General features: G+C 38.4%; 1 pseudogene; it reads left to right on the top strand.

Annotated features, from left to right (window-relative positions):
• The first annotated feature begins 12,578 nt into the window (after positions 1–12,578).
• LOC116911971 lies at positions 12,579–21,719 on the top strand (annotated as a pseudogene).
• The last annotated feature ends 1,839 nt before the right edge of the window (positions 21,720–23,558 follow it).

Genomic DNA, 23,558 nt, shown 5'->3' with positions numbered 1-23,558 from the left:
CTTTACACTCAGTTTTAGAGCATTGAGCCAAATAGAGAGAGATGCTTAGTAATTTACAAATTGTCATTAATTTATATATAGCTTCATTTTGTCCGTATGACAAATGTCTTCTAAAGGCAACAGGTACACCTCTTCTGATTGAAACCAAAAGCAGGCATGAGAACATGTCGCAGAGCATCCTCATTTAGTCAGTACATCCAAAACATGCCGCTCAGCTTAAGGTTTGGTTCAAGAAATAAAAACTGACATATTTGGAGGCATGCTCACCACCACGTTGTGGAGCTCAAAATCAAATCCTTAATATCTCAGGCAAGGATGTTTCTGAACAACATATTTTTGGAATGAGAGAATGTGAATGGGAAAGTAAGAGGCCCTCTCAGATAAGGATTTGTCCCTTTAAAGGGTTTACTTGGTTATTGGCTAAGCATACCTCATTATCAGTAGAATGTATTCATACGTTCCATATGATTAATAAGGGAGCCTCCAAATGGCAAGCTGCATCGTTCATCTAACTGATACCTCTGGTTTTATACTGAAATAGTACAATTTTGTTCATTAAAGTAGAAATCTCACAGGCAGGAGAAATTGGAGAGGTGCAAATAGTCTCTGGATTATAGTAGCTACATCATAAGGGAAGTGTCAGTGGTCCAAGCTCAACATGCATGAGTCGAAACGAATCCAGGATTTTGAAGACTTACTATAAAGTGTTCCATGTGAAGTATTCACAACGGAGAGATGACTCACTGGACAAGAGAGCTTATTGCTATTCAGGAACCCTCATCCTTACTCTCCAGCATCCACATCCAGTGGTTTCTCTTTCTTTTCCTCTATTAGATCTGACACTCTCTCCTGATCCTATACATGATCAGGACACACACACACACATATATACATAACTATAAATTCAAACATATCTATTAAATATAACAGTAATTTTTATAATAAGTTGTTGACGTTATATAATTTGTGGTCAACAATAAGACGAAACATTTCACTATTTAAGCTTAGGGTAATAGCAATGAGATATGTATAAAACTTCAAAATATATGAGTGACTTTCATCTTGTTTCTTCTTTGGATTTCACTTCTCTGAGAGAACACTCAGTTATGTCATTTACAGTTCTGTTGACTTTGTAAAACTATATCTGAATTCAGAATTCAGCAGTAAGAAGTCCAGATGGGTCTAGCCGCTGATCTGTATTCTAACTGGGTCCCTGGTTCTGTGGATGCTGGCTGGTCTAGTCTCTCGTCTTCCTCTCAGTCCTCACAAACTGGGAAAGATTGTGAGTGGGCAGAAAGTCATAAATTTCAACACTCGGTTCCTGCTTTTCTGCAAATCTCTTTTGTTTTGTTTTTAATCTTTCTTGCTTATCTGTTTATTATTGTCAGCTCTCTGCAGTTGGGCATTTTTAACTTTGGGGTCTTAGTATGAGATATCCCAAGTTATGTCCCTGGAAATGCTGAACAGAAGCACAGCCCTTGGGCTGGCCTGTCCACTGCCTACTGCCTCTTGATTGATTATTCTTTCCTCTCTTTAACCCCGGGGAAGGGCTTATACTGAAGATATTGAAGTTTACATGTCTGACTAAAACAAGTTTCTTCAGAGGGAGCGTTATTACCTTGATTCTTTCTCTACAGTGCCATCAAACTGCTGGGGGGGTAGGGGGGAAGGGAGGTAGAGTAGTAGAATTAATACCAAAATAGAAAATACAAGACAAAAAAATGTATCCTGGGATTTTATTTATTCTTAAAACTCATTCCTGTCCCCCAAAGATATCTAACACTTCTATTAAATTGCACATATTCCCAATTCCCTCTCCAATGAAGAAGGAATATAAGCTTATAAACTTCATTCTGTTTGCTCTTCAGTATTCACTGCAGTAATGATTATGTGCACATGATAAATTCGTGCACTTTTCTTTTATTAATCATTCCATTGTCAGTTTGATTCAGTAGACTCACTACAGAGAATGAAGAGGAAATGTGGTTGTCCCCTTGCATTCTTTCTATTTATAAGAAACCTAAGATCACAACTAGTATATGATAAACATGAAATGAATAAGAGTCCCATTTTGACTTTGCTATAAAAATTACATATTTTCATCCTTACTGGCTAATTTCTAACTCTGCTACCCAGAACTTTAGCTCTCTAAAGACAAGTTCTTAATTTATTTTCATAATGTATATATTTGATCTCTGGGGTCTAAAATTGAATCTGGCACAGACACGGTGCTCAAAATTTCTCAATAATAAAAGATTAATTGACAGGGACAATATAGAGTGATAAATTACCGTCATGCTATCAGGGGAATATTTTATCTTCCTTTATTTCCATTATGAGGTTAAAATTCCCAACTTAACCCATTAAACATGATTTTTCTCCAGTTTTCTTTTTTGGATATCTGGATTTGTTTTAAATGTATTGCATCACAGTTTCAAGTGTATGTGTGTGTGTGTGTGTGTGTGTGTGTGTGTGTGTGTGTGTGTGTGTGTGTGTGCCTGGTGGCCTTTGCTTGTAGGCACACTTGTGTGCCATAGCATTCAAACAACATTCAATTAAGGTTGTAGCCATGAGCCTTGTTAGGAGTTACTTGAGAGGGACAACTTACCAATGGCTACACAAAGGACTATGACACTTTTCCCCAGTATTCATTAACTGTCTATACTTCCCCAGTCAGGGATAGGAACTCATGAGTCTTTACCCTACCAATGACGGACTGTTGACAAGCCCTGCCTTATGTAGATCGTAAACAGATACTACAGCTGTTTTGAGTTCATGAATTAAATGGCCATGTAATGTCCAAAATGTATTTCCCTGCACGTCCATCCATCCTCTGGCTCTTACAGATTCAATCCATTCTCTCTGATTTCTCAGACTTGATGGGGTGATATAATGTCCTATTTAGGATTGAGAATTCAACACTCATTTATGTAATTACTTTGAATCATTATGTATGTAGGATGGTGCTGTTAGTAGAATGCATGTGATATGAAAGTTGAGGGAGGGAATACTATGGATGTAAAGGTTTAAGCATGCATGAAGATGAGGAATGAGATTTCAACAGAATTAAAAAGAAAAAGTAAAAAGGGTGAACCTACCTGGAGAGATAATACTGTTCCACTAAGACAATGATCATAAGACCCCTGAGATTTCTCAAACAATGGATCACCAACCAGGCAGCATACACCAGCTGAGATGAGGCCTCCAACACACGTATAGCAGAGGACTTCCGAGTCTGAGTTCAGTCAGAGTAGATGCACCTAACCATCAAGAGAGCGGAGTTCCCAGGAAGTCTAGAGGTCTCGTGGGGTATGTGGGGTGGTGATATCCTTGTGGAGACATGGGAAGGTTGGCACGGAGGAGGTATGATATGTGGAACTGTTGGGGGAGGTCTGAGAGGGGAATAAAACTCTGGAGTGTAAAAATAAATAAATAAAATTAAAACAAAAGCAAAACTATGAATACTAGTGTCAAACATATAATATTTCACTGAGCAATGTTTGCTCAGTGAGATTTTAAATGTCTCCCAAACTATCAGGCCAATAATGGAATAATGGTTCCATAACTATGTGTTGCCCACTGAAGACAGCCCATCTTTACTTATAGATCATAATGCAATTAACCTGGAGCTGAGCTGAAAGCTAACCTATGTTTATGGATAATTATTGGTTTTGTTGCTGGCTAGTTTTAATAGCGGTGGGAGGTGCTAAACAGACTAGTATTGGAGAAAACTCATTAACAATGTCATTGGTGAACTCTGCATTTTACAATATCGACCAGACAGTATGACTGCATGGCTGTAATAGTGACTTACCTCTTATGAGTGTAATCAACATCTTTATGATCGGATGTAAAGGTCTCTCTGTAAGAATAAAATAATGACTGTCAGTGCAAGCCTTGCAAAAGACCAAGTGCATAGACCCCATCACTGACATTTTGCTAAATGGATACGCTGTCACATTGTCTTCTAAATATTTCTCTTTATACTCGTAACTTAGTGTCACTCTCAGCCTTGGTCAAATATGTTTCTCTTTCTACTGATCGCTGGTAAATATTTTTTCTTCTTTTTGCATTTTATATGCTTGAATCAAATTCCTACTGCACAGTTGCCCAGCTTACGGGTCAAAATACATATGTAAGTAAAAGGAGAGGTGGGAGTGGGTGGGTGGGAGTAGGAACAACTTCATAGAAGCAGGCACGGTGGGAGGGATATGGGAGAGGGGGAAATAGAATAACATTTGAGGGGTTGGGGATTTAGCTCAGTGGTAGAGCGCTTGCCTAGCAAGAGCAAGGCCCTAGCAAGGCCCTGGGTTCGGTCCCCAGCTACGAAAAAAAAAATAGAATAACATTTGAAATGTAAATACATAAAGTATCCAAAAAATGAAATATAAAAAAAAGATGTGACCAAATTGGTGATTTCATATGAATACAATTTCAACTTAGTTCTACCTCCAAACTACTTCTGGCCAACCTTCCAAGCTTTAAAAGAGAAATCTCCCTTTAAGAGAATATTCATCGGCTTCAAAGAAAACTATTTGAGGTTCTGGAATGAATTATTAGTGATATAGTGGGATGAGAGGGAGAGGAACCACATTTGCTCACCCTATACTAACAATTACTAAATGTAACTAGAGGAATTTAACACTATATATTGCCTGGCTGATTTAAGTTAATGTATTTTTAACAGAAGATATTTTAACACATAAGGACAAAAGTTAACTATCATGGATCATTAAAGGCAAACACCAAAAACATTTTATATAAAAAACAGAAAAAATGGAGATATGTATCAAAGGGAAATAATATTTGCTGTATTTGCACGAGACAGATTAGTCAGACCCAGTGTAAACAAACTAATGAAAATTGTTTTTGTCATGTATATACATAACACTAACGCTGCAGTTGGAGTATCATAGGAATAGAGGCAGAAGATCTTTTGGGGCTTTTGGGAATGCCCAGCTAAGAAAATGTAGCAACCACCAGGAATAAAGTGGAGAGTAATAAAGGAATATACTGGAAGTCCACATGTGGCCTCCACACATTTATACAGGTTTAAAACCTATCCTATAGAATAAATATTTTTAAAGTGTTAGAAACCTGCAGAGCTTTGAAGATGTAAAGAGTTCACATCAGTTATCACAATAACAGAAACATCTACTAATCAGTTAAAAAATGGGAACATTAAAAAAAATGATGCAACCAGAGGCTCGATATTAAGGACCAAATCTTCATTTGAGTCTGAGCTCTGTCTTTGACTATCAGAATAACTACTTCAAGCATTCAATGTTGTTTTATTTACACTAAAATAGTTTTAAGTGAACGTAATACCATTTTGCATACCATTTTGCATATAGATGTGTAATTTAGGTATAATATCCATACATAATCAAAAATGTAAATGTAAATTCATGAATATGTATATGTGAGAATAAATATAATAAAAGTGATTTTCTCACTGTCCTTATTTACTTACTGTTAAGATATATGAAGCCCATAGGGGGAAAATATGTTAGCTTATTGTAATCTTCTTACCTCTGATCTGAGTTAAAAAAATGGTATGTATATTTTGTATCTAGAGTCAATAAAAAGCGTTTTCCTCCTTCTCCAAGTTTATCCTTAGGAAACAAATTACAGGTCTTCCTAGAAGTCTATTTTCAATTCCCACTAGCCCTTTTCTCCCATTTTTCTCACAGAATGGATTTTCCTTTGCTGCAGAAAGTAAATGAAACTAAATTTTGATTATAAATGTGTACATGCTACTCATCAGACATTTCCATCAAAAGAGCTATCATCTAAAGAGGTGCTGGGTGTGTTGATTTCTCCCTTGACCCCAACTCTCTTTTCACATCAGTCCTTCTTTAAAATCCCATTGATGTGCACACCACCTACCTGTTCTTGTCTAGCTAGCTTAGGTGGGGTTGGCTTCCTAAAACAAAATTGTCTGGCTAATAAAACAAATTATCCAAGTCAATGAGAAAGAATCAGGTACAATATTTAAAGAGATAGCAAGAGACACATTCTGTTTCTCTTAGATCATACAGTATAATACTATGTGGTCCAAATCTGCTATAGTGATTTTGCTATCCTGACAGGAGTCTCTGGAAATCTATAATAGAAACAGAGTAATAAAACCAAAGTGGAAAGGCAAAGAAATAATGACACAAGGGAATTATGAGAAACCAAATACAACCAGTAGCACAATGTTGTCTGCATTAGGAGCTGGTGGCACAAAGAATCCAGCAGATCACCTTATTCATTTAATTTATAATTGAGGCTTTACTTATTTATTTACTGATTTTACTGCCTTTGAAAGCTATTATAATTAACTATGTCATCTGCCTTAAGAACATTGGTAGATGGCAAAAATTCAGAGATAGCTGCTTTGCTGACTCCACATGCCCTATGGCAGAATAGTGCAATTAATGACTAGTCACATGCCACTCACCTTCTCATGTGGCCCACTGCATGACAGGGGAAAGGCAGTCGTCAGTGGGTCAAGCATTTGACAGCGATCATTAGTAACAGCAGAATGCAGACTTGTGTTGTCCAGGAGGCTGGTCTCAGGGAATAAGATAAAACATGTTAAGCCTGGGGATACAGTACATGTCTTGTTCCTCTTTGCTTGCTGAGGGAAAAAAGGGGGAGAGAGAAAAGTACTAATGATTGTTTTCTGGAGCTTAGAGATGCAATATGTTTAGAGTAACCACTAACTCTCGTTTATAGCGAATGAAAAGGTTGAAGTTTGAAGCTGCTATTCTCTTCATGATAAGGAAACTGAGCTTAAGAGCTAAGGGATCATGAAGCAAGATCACAGACTGTAAATGAGGCTGGATCTTATAGCTCAGCTATTCTGCTTCAGGCTATGGCATTTATCACACCATGTGTAATTTAAGTTTCATGATTTTGATGAGCTGGGTGAGAGACTAAGGAAAAAGCACAACTTGTCCAATATGTAGAAGTTATGATTGGGAACACAGGACTTGAACTGTCTCTCTTCTTCTGCAGGAAACACAAATCTGAGCATCACCTTTCCTGCTTCATCAGGAGCCACAGGTTTTCCTCTTCAGTCGAAAACTTTAAACATTTTCATAAATGTAATTAAGGCCTCTTAGTGTCTCAAAAGATGGGAGCAAAGATCAATACAAAAATGAAAGCCGTGGAAGCTGTTCCTGTTTGTGGTATTTTCAATACTTACATACATTTTGAAAATGTTATTACATGAATTTTGTGTGGGAGGGCAGACGGAGGAAGGGGAAAAGGGAGGGAGGGAGAAAGGAATATGAATGGCATCATCTGTGTACGGAAGTGAAAGAGAGATTGTATAAACTAGTTCTCTCATTACGTTATGCGGATCCCAGAATTGAACTTGGATCATTGTACTTGGCAGAAAATGCCTGAATGCCAAAGGACACTGTGGTTAGGACAAAACGGCAACCAACAGATTGGGAAAAGATCTTTACCAATCCTACAACAGATAGAGGCCTTATATCCAAAATATACAAAGAACTCAAGAAGTTAGACCGCAGGGAGACAAATAACCCTATTAAAAAATGGGGTTCAGAGCTAAACAAACAATTCACCGCTGAGGAATGCCGAATGGCTGAGAAACACCTAAAGAAATGTTCAACATCTTTAGTCATCAGGGAAATGCAAATCAAAACAACCCTGAGATTTCACCTCACACCAGTGAGAATGGCTAAGATCAAAAACTCAGGTGACAGCAAATGCTGGCGAGGATGCGGAGAAAGAGGTACACTCCTCCATTGTGGGATTGCAGACTGGTACAACCATTCTGGAAATCAGTCTGGAGGTTCCTCAGAAAATTGGACATTAACTGCCTGAGGATCCAGCTATACCTCTCTTGGGCATATACCCACAAGATGCCCCAACATATAAAAAAGACACGTGCTCCACTATGTTCATCGCAGCCTTATTTATAATAGCCAGAAGCTGGAAAGAACCCAGATGCCCTTCAACAGAGGAATGGATACAGAAAATGTGGTACATCTACACAATGGAATATTACTCAGCTATCAAAAACAATGACTTTATGAAATTAGTAGGCAAATGGTCAGAACTGGAAAATATCATCCTGAGTGAGATAACCCAATCACAGAAAAACACACATGGTATGCACTCATTGATAAGTGGCTATTAGCCCAAATGCTTGAATTACCCTAGATGCCTAGAACAAATGAGACTCAAGACAGATGATCAAAATGTGAAAGCTTCACTCCTTCTTTAAAAGGGGAACAAGAATACCCTTGGCAGGGAATAGGGAGGCAAAGATTAAAACAGAGGCAGAAGGAACACCCATTCAGAGCCTGCCCCACATGTGGCCCATACATATACAGCCACCCAAATAGTTAAGGTGGATGAAGCAAAGAAGTGCAGGCCGACAGGAGCCGGATGTAGATCTCTCCCGAGAGACACAGCCAGAATACAGCAAATACAGAGGCGTATGCCAGCAGTAAACCACTGAATTGAGAATAGGACCCCCCGTTGAAGGAATCAGAGAAAGAACTGGAAGAGCATGAAGGGGCTCAAGACCCCATATGTACAACAATGCCAAGCAACCAGAGCTTCCAGGGACTAAGCCACTACCTAAAGACTATACATGGACTGACCCTGGACTCTGACCTCATAGGTAGCAATGAATATCCTAGTAAGAGCACCAGTGGAAGGGGAAGCCCTGGGTCCTGCTAAGACTGAAACCCCAGTGGACTAGATTGTTGGGGAGAGGGCGGCAAGGGGGGGAGGATGGGGAGGGGAACACCCATAAAGAAGGGAAGGGAGGGGGATGTTTGCCCGGAAACCGGGAAAGGGAATAACACTCGAAATGTATATAAGAAATACTCAAGTTAATAAAAATAAATAAAGAAAGAAAAGAAATATGATGCAATGTAAAAAAGTAATAATAAATGATTAAAAACGTAAAAAAAAAGAAAATGCCTGAATTCAATGAACAAATATATATTTTGCATATATTACAAAACTCTTTACTCATACACACATAAACACACACATATACATAAATATAATATTTTAAATATAAAATTTATATAAATATATATAAAACATATATATAAAATTTCTCCCTGTGTGTTTATTCCACATGTTTATGAAGACATGCCAACCTTGATTTCTCTGTGTATGAGTATGTATGTATGCATGTATGTATGTATGTATGCATGTATGTATGTGTGTGTGGTGACTGGGATTCCCTTTTTTGGTAATAAATGTCAATTAGAATATACTGTAGGCATTGATTGCACTGGAATTGAATTCCTCATGAATCTGACAACCTACTGAGTGACAAAGATATCATAAAACAAAATCACAAACCATTTGATATGATTTTAGATGATGTAGAGTATGGAAACAGATTCAGAGACCAACAGCCAAACATCAGAGGGTGCTAGAGAAGGCTTGTGGTCAGCTGTGGGATAGAATTGAATTAGCTGAGGTCCCATTTATCACCTCATAAAAATGGAAAGCTTCTCTAAGGCAAAGGGCATGGTCAATAAGATAAATAAAGGCATCCTACAGATTGTGAAAATAACTTCAATAATCCCACATCTGATAGAAGGCTAATATGAAAAATAAATAAAGAACTCAAGAAACTTACCTCCAAAAAGACAAACAAACCAATCAAAAAAATGGGGTATAGAACTAAACCAAGAATTCACAATAGAGGAATCTTGAAAGGCTGAGAAGCACCTAAAGAAATGTTTCAAGTCCTTAGTGATCAGAGAAATGCAAATCAAAATGACCTTGAGATTTTACCTTACACCAGTCAGAATGGCTAAGATCAAAAACTCAGATGACAGCACATGTTGGCAAGGATATAGATAAAGAGGAACACTCCTCCAGTGGAATTGCAAACTGGTACAACTCTGGAAATCAATTTGGAGGTTCCTCAGAAAATTGGAACTAGACCTACCTAAAGAGTTAGCAATAACACTCTTGGGAATATACCCAAAGGATACCCCAGCATGCCACAGGGTCACATGTTCCACTGTGCTCATAGGGGGCTTATTTTTGATAGCCAGAAACTGGAAACAACACAGATGTCTTATGATAGAAGAATGGATACAGAAAATGTGGTTCATTTACACAATGAAATATTACTCAGCTATTAAGAATGAGGACACCCTGAGTTTTTCAGGCAAATGGATGGAACTAGAGAATGTTGTCCTAAGAAAGGTAATCAGACCCAAAAGGATATTTACTGTATGTTCTCACTAATAAGTGGATATTGGCAAAAAAAAAGTACAGGATACCCAAAATACAGTCCATAGAACTCAAAAAGGTCAACAAGCTGAAGGGTCCTAGTAAGGATGTCTCAGTCCCACATGGGAGGGAGAAGAAAGCAACCACATGGGGAGGGGGGAGAGGGTTAGGGGAAAGAAAGGGAAAAGGGGTGGGGAAGAGGGGAACTATCCTGGAATTGGGTAGGGTAAAAGAGTGTAAAAGAACTGAAGCCCTGAAGGCCAGCTGAAAGAATGGAAACAGGACCTCAGGAAGAAGAAGGTTGGGAAGACCCTCTAGAATGAACCAGAGACTTGGGAAGTGAGCTGAGTGACTCAAGGGGAGTGGGAACCTCGATGAAATGCCCTACTGTGGGGAGAGGAAACTTGTAGAGCCCACCTCCAGCAGAAAGACATGGCATCAAGTGAGGGATGAGGTTGCTATCCCACAGCCAAAGCTCTGACCCATAATTCTCCCTGTCTGAAACTCATGCAGGGATGGAGATGGACATCAGCCCGAGGAAAAGAAGGTCCAGCAACAGACCCAAAGTGGGTTCTAGCTCAAGGGGAGACCCCAAGACCTGACACCATTCCTGAAGATATGGGGTGCTCACAAAATGGGAACTACCATGACTGCTCTCCAGAAGACCCAACAAGCAGATGAAAGACTCAGATGCAGATATGTGCACCCAACCAAGGAACAGATGAAGCTGACCCCTGTGGTTGAATTAGGGAAAAGCTTGAGGAAGCTAAGGTGGAGGGCAACTCTTTAGGAGGACCAGCAGTCTCAATTAACCTGGACCCCTGAGATCTCTCAGACACTGGATCACCAACCAAGCAGCATACACCAGCTGAGATGAGGCCTCCAACACATATACAGCAGAGGACTCACAGGTCTGAGTTCAGTCAGAGAAGATGCACCTAACCCTCAGGAGACTCGAGTCTTCAGGAGTTTAAAGGTCAGGAGGGGTGTTTGAGGTGCGGATATCCTTGTGGAGATGTGAAGAGGGGACTTGAGGAGGTATGGAATGTGGAACTTTCAAAGGGGGGTGTGGACTGAGAGGCGAATAAAATTTGGAGAGTAAAAATAAATAAATAAATAAATAAATAAATAAATAAGAAAGAAATTATTTAGAAAGCATTTTAAAAAAAATAGAATTGAATTGGCTGGAGAGTTCAAGGACACCACAAGAATACTTGCAGAGTCAACTAACCTGGGCACATGGAGCTCAGAGAGAACGAATCACTAACCAAAGAATGTGCAGAGACTGGACCTAGACCCCCTACACCTTTGTAACAGATGTTTAGATTGGCCTTCATGTGGGTCCTCTGACAATTGGAGAGGAGGCTGACTGTGACTTATTTGCTGGTCATTAGATCCCCTTTCCAACCTTGACTACCTGGTTGGGCCTCACAAGGAGGGAATATGCTTAGGCCTATTGCTACTGGATTGTCAGTGTGTGGTGGTACACAAAAGGGGGCTTCCCCTTCTGTGAGTAGAAAGGGAGTCATTAGGGGAGGGGTTTATAAGCATGGGAGTGGAAGGAGAGAAGGGATGAGGGGCTACGAATGGGATTTAAAATGAATGAATTGGTTGAATAATTGGTTAATTATTTAAATATTAAATGATGCAAAAATTCAGGAGCATTTACCATGAAAAATGGTAGACAAAGCAGTTTAAGTCAGATAGTAGAGAAACACAGATGGATTCACAGAATTTAGGGAGAAAGAGATGAAATGAGAACTAGTAAAGTATCTTTGAGAAGACACAGGTGGACCGAAAACATTCCAGTATACTGAGAAGAACATGTCAATGATTTGAAGCAATATTATGTCTACGGGAAGTGAATACTTAGGAGGAGAGGCTAATGATCAAACTAAATATTAGTATATAATCTTTAGGGAGAGAGGCTCCAGACCTTCTCTGTTAAAATTACTATGTAATGAAGAAAAAATGAAATCATGTTTCATTGCAGGAAAATGAACTTGACTCTAAACAGAACATTAACCAGTGTAAGCCAGTCTCAGGAAGACAAATATCAAATATATATCCAGCAATGTGTTAGTTTAAGCTGTAGTAAAAGAAATAAAAAGTGTTTTTCTCACCCAATCCTCATCTGTGAAAACTCCTCTGCTGTAAACATGTTATAAATTTCATGACTAAAAGAAAACTTACTTCAGGAGATGCACTGGGACCCTGAGACTAGCTTTGAAAATCACAAACAGACATTTGTATGCGTAGGTGGCCTGAGCCACCTGTAAATAGGGACTGCAAGCATCCGTCTAGCATTCTGTTTGGGGATATTCGAAAGTTGGAAATAATTAACAATGAAAAATGTTTTCTCCTGGTATTCAAAAACTGTTGCTTTCCTCAAGAACGCAAACCTTCGAGGACCTTTGCAGCCAATAGGAAGTGTACAGATCCGTAAGTGTACCATTTCTCTAAAAGTCAATAGCTTGTTTACTCACTGAATCAGGATTAGGCTTAGTCTGGGGATGGCAGTATAAATGTCAGTATACATAAGAGGGGTGGCATTTGACTTAACTCTCTGAAAACTCTTTCTAATGTGTAATTCCATTAATACTTACCAAATATGTTTCTGAACCATATAAAACTGAATTATGTCTGAGAATTAAATGAAATAAAACATATGGAAATTATAGAAATTCTTTTACAGGTCAGCTATATGATAATGTAAAAGTGGATAATATAAAAATGAAAAATATATCCAAATAATACAACTGCTGCTTGATTCTGAAATACAATTAAAACTGGAATGAATAAATATATCATATGGAATGCTAAACAAATTTATAATATCCCTCTTCCTGGTAAACAATAATGCTGTTGGTTGCTCTGTTTGTCTGTTTTCTTCCTCTTTTGTTTGTTCTGTATGATAAGTGTCCAGAGTAATTAAAGAAAAATAAGCTATCAGTAAGAGAGAGAGGAAGAAAGAATAGGAGTGGAAGAGAGAAGACAGATGAAAAAGAAGGCAGATAATTTATTAACATTTTAAGTGACTGTAAAAATAACATAAAACAGATACATTAAATATCTCATCAAGCTTTGCTTATGTCAGTTGTAGTGACAATTAGCTGTTTAATATATTTGTAATGGAAAATCACTCCGTCTGAAATATATTTACTGAACACCTACAGTCACACACTACTACACACCACAAAGAATACTTAACAACAAATGATAGCACAGACAAAAACAATCACAGTTCTTTACTTCATGGAACACCAATGGTAATCGCTGAAAATGGCAAAAGAGTAAACACACACACACACACACACACACACACACACACACACACCCCCCACAAATAAACAATAGAAACTGGGGAAGGCTACTTGGTTTAAAAGGCATAGAAGGATAATAATAAGAATGAAAGAGAGAAAACCAGATAAAGGAGACTGAGGTTATATTTATTAAGGTCATAAATTCAACATTTTTATTTAAACTTAACAAAATATATTTATACATTCAACCAACCATATAAATAACTAGGTGATTGGAGGAGAGAGAGGGAGTATGTGTAATTAGTGATTTAGCATGAGTCAGTCATGCTTAGTGGTATAAAGCACTTTAGGCAGGCTAAATTTTAATCGAAGAGCTTAGGAGCCTCCTAAAACTTTAATCTGAATACATTTACAATTCTAATAATTCTCTCGTGCAAGCTGGAATGGGAGGATCAAATGGGGAGGAGAGAAGAATGAGAGCAGGAAGAGAGTGCAGGGAGCGACAGATAAACCTCAGCCACTCAGAGGGTCATGTGGAAACTTACCACAGTAGAATCTTCCTAAAATAAGTTCTTATCTGAAAGTAATGTAAATTTGAATCCCCAAATAATGGCAGAGACAAAATTCACAACTAGACATCTCTCACCAGCAAGCGAGACTTGTGGTTCAGGGAATGGCTTATATCCAATCCAGGTTTTAGCTAAAAGGCCCAATAGGAACTCCCAAATAAGCCAGGGTATTACCAGGGTTATCGGTTGCTTCCCATACACTCATGCTAAGAGTCTATTGTTTAAGGCACCATGCATATATCTCATTGAACATAGAGAATGCAAGCTGGTGCCTATCTAGAGTCTTTACTCCTACTGACAACAGTTCATGTTACTTGAAGGTACTCTTCACATTCCTATAGAAAAACAGTGACCATCAGTACAGCTATAACACCTTAAATCCACAGTGGTGACCTGCCTACAAGACATAGTTGTGCAATAGTGGCACAAACATTGTAGCACCAGCCAAACAACGTCGAGCGAAATTAATGCTTAATCCATTAAATGGAACCCATGATTAATGCTTTCTGGGTAGCCAAGAACCTGAGCCTAGGTGCATCCTAGACCCAGGGGAAAACTGAACAGTATACCTCTGCTGAACATAGAAATAAAATGACCCCTAATGCCATTTTGTTATATCAATAAATCAGTATCTGGTCAGCTAGCATTACAGAAGTTTCTTCCTTTCTCCCACAGCTCAGGTAACCCTGTTGAAGAGGAGGTGGAAAGATTCTGAAAGCTACTGGGGATGGAAGACAATACGGAAGCAAGGCTTTCTATTTCTAGACCAGCAGGACTAATGCACATGGGAACTCACAGATACTGTAGCAGCATACACAGGACAAGCACAGGTCTGAGCCAGATGAGGTACCAGTACTGAGATTAGAAGTGGGCGTCACTGGGAGGGGGATCCCTTGGTCCTGTGGAGGCTCGATGACCCAGTGTAGGGGAACCCTAAGGCACTGAAGCAGAAGTGGGTGAGCAGGTAGAGGAGCACACTCTTGGAGCAGGGTGACGGGGAGGGGATAGAGGGTTTGTGGAGGGGAACTGGGAAGGATGATAACAATTGAAATGTAAATAAATAAAATAATCAATAAAAGCGGGAAAAAAAGAAGTAGACAGTGCCCTCATCCCTAACTTTGAAACTCTTTTTAATTGCTAAGGACTCAAAAAGTGAAAAAATTATTTTCTTCAAAGAGTCTTATTAGGTATAAAACCACACTTAAGGGCAGGTCCCATGCACAGTGGTAGACACCCAACAAAAAATAAACTCAATAATATTTTGGAGGTATATGCCTCACAACCAATGTCTAGGCTTTTTCTTTTCATTGTTTTTTCTTTAGCTATTTAACATTATTGGTGGTAGGATTGCAAACTGGTACAACCACTCTGGAAATCAGTCTGGAGGTTCCTCAGAAAATTGGACATTCCACTACCTGAGGACCCAGCTATACCTCTCTTGGACATATACCCAAAAGATGCTCCAACATATAACAAGGACACATGCTCCACTATGTTCATAGCAGCCTTATTTATAATAGCCAGAAGTTGGAAATAATGCAGATGCCCTTCAACAGAGGAATGGATACAGAAAATGTGGTTCATCTACACAATGGAGTACTACTCAGCTATCAAAAATAATGACCTCATGAAATTCATAGGCAAATGGATCGAACTAGAAAATATCATCCTGAGTGAGGTAACCCAATCACAAAAAAAGATACATGGTATGTATCCACTGATAAATGGATAGTAGCCTAAAAGCTCGGATTACCAAAGATAAAATTCACAGACCATGTGAAGCTCAAGTAGGATGACTGAAATGCGGATTTTTCAGTCCTTCTTAAAAGGGGGAATAAAATATTCATAGGAGGGGATATCGAGACAAAGTTTTGAGCAGAGATAGAAGGAATAGCCATTCAGAGCCTGCCCCACCTGGGGATTCAGCCCATAAACACACAGCCACCAAACCCAGACAATATTGCTGATACCTAGAAGTACAAGCTGACAGGAGCCTGATATAGCTGTCTCCTGAGAGGCTCTGCCAGAGCATGACAAATACAAAGTCAGATGCTCCCAGCAAATCATTGAACTGAGAAAGGGGTCCCCATTGGAGAAGTTAGAGACAGGATTGAAGGAGCTCAAGGGGTTTGCAACCACATAAGAACAACAATACCAACCAAGTAGAGCTCCCAGGAACTAAACCACCATCCAAAGAGTACACATGGACAGACTCATGGCTCCAGCTGCATATGTAGCAGAGAATGGCCTTGTTGGGCATCAATGGGAGGAGAAGCCCTTGGTCCTGTCAAGGTTGGAGCTCCCCACTGTAGGGGAATATAAGGGTGGGGAGGCAGGAAGGGGTGGGTGATTGGGTGGGGGAAAGGGGATACTATTTGAAATGTAAATTTAAAAAATACAATAAAAACCTTAAAGATATTTGCCTAATATATTATGTCTTCTGATTTTATCTTTGTGTGTTTTCTTTTATGCTAATATCTGTATTAAGTCTCAGTGTCTATATGTGTTCTGAGCTTTTTCTTTGGCTCTCTTTTATTTGTTGGTTTGCTTTATCTTATTCTGATCATTTCAATTATATTTTAAAAATAATGGCTATAATAATGATTATTGTTACTACTTTTGGTCCCTTCTTATCTCAAAATGAAATAAAAATAGTGAATTTGGGGGACTGGGACAGTAGGGCGTATCTGGTAGGAGATGAGGAAGGGAAAACTATAATTAAAACAGGTAGTATGAAAAAGTATTTTCAAAAAAATTCCTCTCTTATTAAACAGAGATAAAATTGAAGGAAATTGTTTAAAAGTTGGTGCTGCAATTCAGACAACTATGGACAGTGGCCTAGAGAAATGTATTTATGCTACATACTAGATACAATTTACTAATATAAAATTAGAGGTGAATATTGCTAGAAACAAAAATGGGATTAGTAATGTAGTTATCAAGTCTATCACTAGTAATTTAAAAGATTCTCTCTAAATTATTTCAAATTAAATGACATTTAGCAAAATAAGCAAGAATAGAATGAAGCAAAAAATTGTAACAAACTTGGGTTAGTGGAAGACAATTATTTCTGAGAGTCAATTAAAGGAAAGTAAGTATCAAAAGTTGTGCAAATAAAATGGTCAGAAAATGAGTGGTCCCCTAGAAATAACACTACTTCATTGTTACTGATTAAATTTCCAGAAATCCAAATGACACAGAAACAAAAGACCAGGTCTGTATTCTGAAAACCTCAATAATTGAATGTTGTTTTGAGGATAATAAGCCGAAAGAAGTTTGAATGGATAGTAAAAGGATACGCAAATGTAAATGCAACATTTTTACAGCTTATTTATCCTTTTCATGTTTACACAGAAACATTTAGCAAAATAAAGAAGAAATAGATGAAGTAAAAAGTATAACAGACATGAAATAGTTTAAGAGAGTTATCTATGACAGAGAGTTAAGGAGAAATAAGTATTCAAAAATCAACATGATAGCATGAAGCCTGGGATTAGGAATTTGTGTTCCATGACCAAACATAACAAAAGCTATGTATAGCAAACCAACAGCCAACATCAAATTAAATGGAAACTAGAAGCAATCCCACTTAAATTCTGAACAAGGCAAGGTTGCCCACTCTCTCCCTATCTATCTGTTCAACATAGTATTTGACATTCTAGCTAGAGCAATTAGGCAACAAAATGATATATCAAGGGGATAAAAATTGGAAAGGAAGAAGTCAAAATATCACTATATGCAGATGATATTATAGTATAGATAAGTGACCCCCAAAATTCCACCAGAGAACTCCTGCAGCTGATAAACAACTTCAGCAAGGTGGCACGATATAAAATCAACTCAAACAAATCAGTAGCCTTTCTTTATATAAATGATAAACAGACTGAGAAAGAAATTAGCGAAACAACACCCTTCACAATAGAGGCCTTTCTTATAAACTGATCCTCACTTCGAAATGTAGCACTTCATTTTAGTTTTCTCTCTAATTTCATTGTGGGAATTATGAGACCTTCTTAAAAATGTACAAAAATCATTTGGTGCTTCTCTGTCCTTTAGTGCCAGTTGTTGCTGCCGAGCGCGGCTGGTCCATATGCCCAATGAGTGGTGCTATATCTGATTAAGTAGCACAGGTGTCCAGGGTTTGACCAACAGTGCGGCAATCGACACTGTCATAGAGGCCCTATGAGGCACTGTGAACCCAGCCCTGAGCAAGGCCTCTGAGCGCCAGTTCAATGAGGCACAGAAATCTCTGGATTTTGATTCAACACTGCTCCAGATTACTATGTCAGAACAACTGGATTTACTTGTGAGACAGGCAGGTGTTATTTATTTGAAAAAATATGATAACACAATATTGGTCTGATCGGGAAGCCACACCAGGGGACAGCTCCCCATATACTATTCCAGAAGAAGACGGATGTTGCATTTGAGAAAATATCATAGAAGCCATTATCCACTCACCTGAGCTAACTGGGTATAGCTTAATACATGCACCCATCATATCACTAAACATGACTATCCAAGCCGTGGACTGTCATTGTGGGCAAGATTGGTCTTTTTATCTACAGTCTGATAGCAGTGTTTGTTGATTTGGAATTCTTTGCCTTTATCAGCTTGCGAAAAATTATGAGTACAAGAAACCAGAAAAGCGAAGTCCATTCATTTGCGGAAGCCGTGCAGCACTTCCTGTCAGTTCTGAAGGATCGCTTTACCCAGCTGCTTTCTGATCAATTTGACCAGTTTGTCCTCATCCAAAAGCAGATATTAAAAATCTTCTATTCTCTTGTTCAGTATACACTACCTCTGGAGCTGATAAACCAACAGAATCTATCCGGGTGGATACTTTGAAGACAGTTGTGAATAGGGATGCACCTAAGTAAACACTTCATCCTGAAGAAGATGATAGACCAGAGATACCCTGGTGGGAATGTAAGTGAACCTTACACATGTAGCAAGACATTTTGAATGATATGGAAGCCACGAGAATGGTTCTAAAGAGTACAATGAATTTGCTGAAGTCTTTCTGAAGGCCTTGTCTGTTGGTGTCCAGCAAGTTTTACTGAGTGTCACATCATTACATGGAAAAACGATATGTGCCTCCTCAGGTTTCACAGCAGACATTAAATTACATTAATTAAGGAGTTTCCCACACTCTTATGTGAAAGAGGCTGAAGCCTCATATACAAGGCATTAGCCAAGATTCTATTTTTCCATTGATACAGATTCTGTTGAGGAATTCTGGCAAGGTCATTGTGAATATATACGCATGAAGTTTGATGTGTTTGAAGATTTCATTTCTCCTAGTACTGCTGCCCAAATGCTTTAGTTTACAGCTTGTAGTACAAGGAAAGAAGTGCGGCAAAAGACTAAGGGATCTCGTTATCTAATTCTTACTGAACCTAACGCTGATCCTCGTAAAAAGGATGGTGCCTTGTATGTAATTGGCTCTTTAGCTGAAATACTTCTGAAGACAAAGACCTACAAAGATCAAATGGAAAACATGTCGCAAAATCATGTGTCTCCTCTCTTCGGCAGTGAGCTAGGATACCGGAGAGCAAGAACTTGCTGGGATCTTCACTATTTTTGTGAAGTGAAGTTTAAAAGTGATCAAAACCTCCAAACAGCTTTAGAGCTGACAAGAAGATGTCTGACTGATGATCAAAAAGCGTGCACAAGTAGAAGCTGCCATTACACCACCAGTGTTGATCAGCAATCAAGGAAAGGCTAAAGAATGTATCATGCCATATCTCAGACTTGTAATGCAGGCTCATCTTCATATTATAAGGGAAACAGAAAATGATGATCTTACAAATGTAATTCAGAAAATGATCTGTGAATATAGTGAAGAAGTCACTCTTACTGCTGTAGAAATGGCAATCTGGCAATGACATTTAACCAATGAATCCAGATTAGGCCAGATGAGGAAGGAGGTGATGAAGAAGCGGTCATGGACCGCTGTTATGGACATTCCAAATGCAATTGGCACACTTCTGAGTGTGGCTGAAGGCCACAGAGACAACCCAGAAGCTTGAGCGAGTTTGCTTACAAGTCACCGGGACCGTTTTCCAACAGCATGTCTTAGAATTCCATGAGGAGATTTTTTTCTTTGGCACATAGTCCGACATGTCAACAAGTGTCTCCACAGATGTGGCAGTTATTGCCCCTTGTATTTGAGGAATTTCAGCAAGATGGCTTTAATTACCCTACAGACATCATGCCTCTTCTACATAACTGTGCCCCAACTGGGATCCATCCTACATGCAGACACCAAACCCAGACACTGTAGCTGATGCCAAGAAGTGCTTGCTGACAGGAGCCTGATGCAGCTGTCTCCTGAGAGGATCTATCAGATCCTGACCAAAACAGATGTGGATGCCTGAAGCCAACCATTGTACTGGCCACAGGAACCCCAATGGAGGAGTTAGGGGAAGGATGGAAGTAGCCTAATGGGCCTTATCTGACATCAATGACCTTATCTGGCCCTGTGAAGGCTTGAGGCCCCAGTGTAGAAGAATGGTAGGGCGGTGAGGCAGGAGTGGGTGGGTTGGTGGCGGAACACCCTCATAGTAAGGGTGGATGGCATAGGGGTTTTGCAGGATAACATTTGAAACGTAAATAAATACAATATCCAATTTAAAGAAAAATCCTATGTAACAGTTGATATAGACACTCTTCTATCTGATACCAAGTATCTTGAGATGATAGACAGCATGTGTAAAGAAAGTTCTTACTGGAGTTGCAGGAGAAGATGTGCCATGTCATGCAGCAAAATTGTTAGAGGTCATCATCCTACAGTCCAAAGGCTGGGGCATTGATCAGTGTATCCCACTATCTGTGGATGCAGCTTTAGAGAAACTGACGAGGGAGGCTGCAATTGCAGTATTGTATGATAATCCACACTGACTGCCTAATACCTTAGAAAATCTTCGCTTCCCATATAGTGTTGTACCTGTTACAAATCACTTTATCACACAATGGCTTAATGATGGTGACTGTTCTCTTGTGGCTTCGTGAGAGGAAGATGTTTGTTCTTGGCCTGTGTGCTCTTGAATCAGATTTCAGGGTAAATTTTTCCACCTTTTTTTTTTATTTAATGGATAAAATGATCAATGTAGAACATGAGAAGGACAGTGATGATGATGATGATGATGATGATGATGATGATGATGATAATGACGACGACGATGACAATGATGACAGCGGTGGTGATAATGCCAAAGATGATGATGAAACTGAAGACCTGGGGAGTGATAAAGATGATCTTGATGAAGATAGGTAGGAATATTTGCAGATCCTGGCTAGACAAGCTGGCAAACATGGAGATGACAAAGCTTGAGAAGATGATGCAGAGAAGACTGGTCTAGAAGGCTATTCCACAGTCATCAATGATGAAGGCAACACTGTTGATAAGTTGATGAGTATCAGATCTTTACAGCTGTATTTCAAGCCATTCAAAATCACAATCCTGTATGGTATCAGGCTTTGACTCACAGTTTAATGAAGAGCAAAATAAAAAAAAATAGCATCTCTGACTGATCAAAGAAGAGCAGCCCATGAATCCAAACAGATTGAAAATCATGGAGGATACAAACACAGTGCTCCGGGTGTGCCAAGTTCTTTCAATTTTGGAGGCCCGGCACCAGGGATGAATTGAGATTCCACTTTCTTCCCTGCTGTGTGAGTGTAGTGAAGACCTTATGTTCCTCCTAGTAGTTCCAGAATTGGTTCATGTTATCTACTAACTGATCGATAGAAGGACAGAAACCCCAGGAGGTGGGAGCTGATCATGTAACCTGGCACTGGAAACTAGAGGGATTTGGGGAGGGCTTAACTTCAGGGGCTACTTTCTTTATTTTTTGAAAAATAAGGTCCTGATTCTGAAGCTTCAAGAGACACTGTCTCTTGAATCTGAAATGAGGAGATGTCATGAATACAGCTTTTTGTTTTCCTGAGGAAAAATAACAGGCATGGGCTACAGGACTATTTAAAATGTCTCATTTTACAGAATAAAATTCATAGGTGTAATTTTTACATTTCTAAGTATTTGTTCTATTTCGGTCTCTTCCTTACTATTGGACATTGTTTGTATGTGAATAAGATGAGGTAATCAGATAGCCTTATTCAGTCTTTACCATTTTCATTCACCAGATTGTTCCTACGTAGATTTGACAATTATTGGAGCACTCTATAAATGATTTTAAAATCTGTAAATCAATTAGTACTTTCATTTTAACACACAATGAAATAAGCCTGCTAGCCTATGTATAAAAGCAAAACTGGTTGCTGTTTAGAAAAGGAATGTAATGGGGTAAGGGGAAAAGGGATAATTTCAGGTTTAATTATTAATTAAGAAATGAACTAGCAATTGTGTATCTAGTGACATTGTGGTACACTCACCTCTGTTAGTGACTTGAATTCAATCTGTAAAAAGGGGTTAGTGATGTTTCATTGCTGCTCAAATTTGCAACTCCTCCTGTGTCCTTTTTTGTTCTTTAAAGTTCTCAGTGTACAAGTTTGGATACATTTGGATACACGATCTGACATAACAAACATTTCTTCTGTGATTCTTTCTTTCTTTGCTATTCTTTTGACAATTGTTTTGCTACCGTGTGATATAACACACTTTTATCTCTTTTGACTAAAAAATATTTATTATCTCTGTTTTCTGAAAAGAAATTTTTGCTGAATAGTATCCCAGAGTGACAGAGCCTTGTTATTGAAAAGTTAGCTTGTGTATCCCTAGTGAGGATGCTATCATGCTTCAGAAAATGGAGACACTTTAGGGGGGACATGGCACAAATATACAATATTTCAGTGGACTTTTGATATCAGGAGAGCTCACTGCAAATACACATTTATGTAATAAGTTTGTTGTATTAAAAATAATCAGGTGAGACAAGGAAAAATATGATCAAAGGATGTGCAAAAGGATGATAAAGAAAACCACTTAAGAGCATCATGCTATTATCTTTTCAATTACATTGTTTATGGTGAGAAATTTGTTAACATATTCATGTCTTTGTTTCTCACCACATAATATACCAGAAATACATGATTATGACATAATTAGAATACGTTTCTACATTATTCTATATTTGAGTTTGGTCGAAATCTGGATGTGGGGATGTTTATTGGCAATTCAGAAACTTCCATTCATTTATTTGAAATATTATTTCTTCAAATTACCTCAACCTCACAATATCATGTTTATTAACCAATGTAAATTTTTTCCACAACTTTATTGTGTTTTGCTTGGACATTGTCTCTATTATTTCTATTTCATTCTCTATGTAAAGTAGTTAAAATATTATAAGGGAAGAAAATTCAACATATAAAGAATAAATTCATCTAAACTGTACTCCAGCCTTATATAAACAAAATGGTAAAATGCTATTTAAAATTTACAAGCAATATTAGATATACGTTACCAAGTATATCATTAAAAAATAAAGTATACTAAATTTAGTTTCGAAATGAAGAAAGAGAAGTTAGA

The sequence above is a fragment of the Rattus rattus genome, chromosome 11 (genome assembly GCF_011064425.1).
Source record: "Rattus rattus isolate New Zealand chromosome 11, Rrattus_CSIRO_v1, whole genome shotgun sequence".
Lineage (NCBI taxonomy): Eukaryota > Metazoa > Chordata > Mammalia > Rodentia > Muridae > Rattus > Rattus rattus.
The sequence above is the reverse complement of the archived record's forward strand: the minus strand, read 5'-3'. Positions and strand labels throughout refer to the sequence as shown.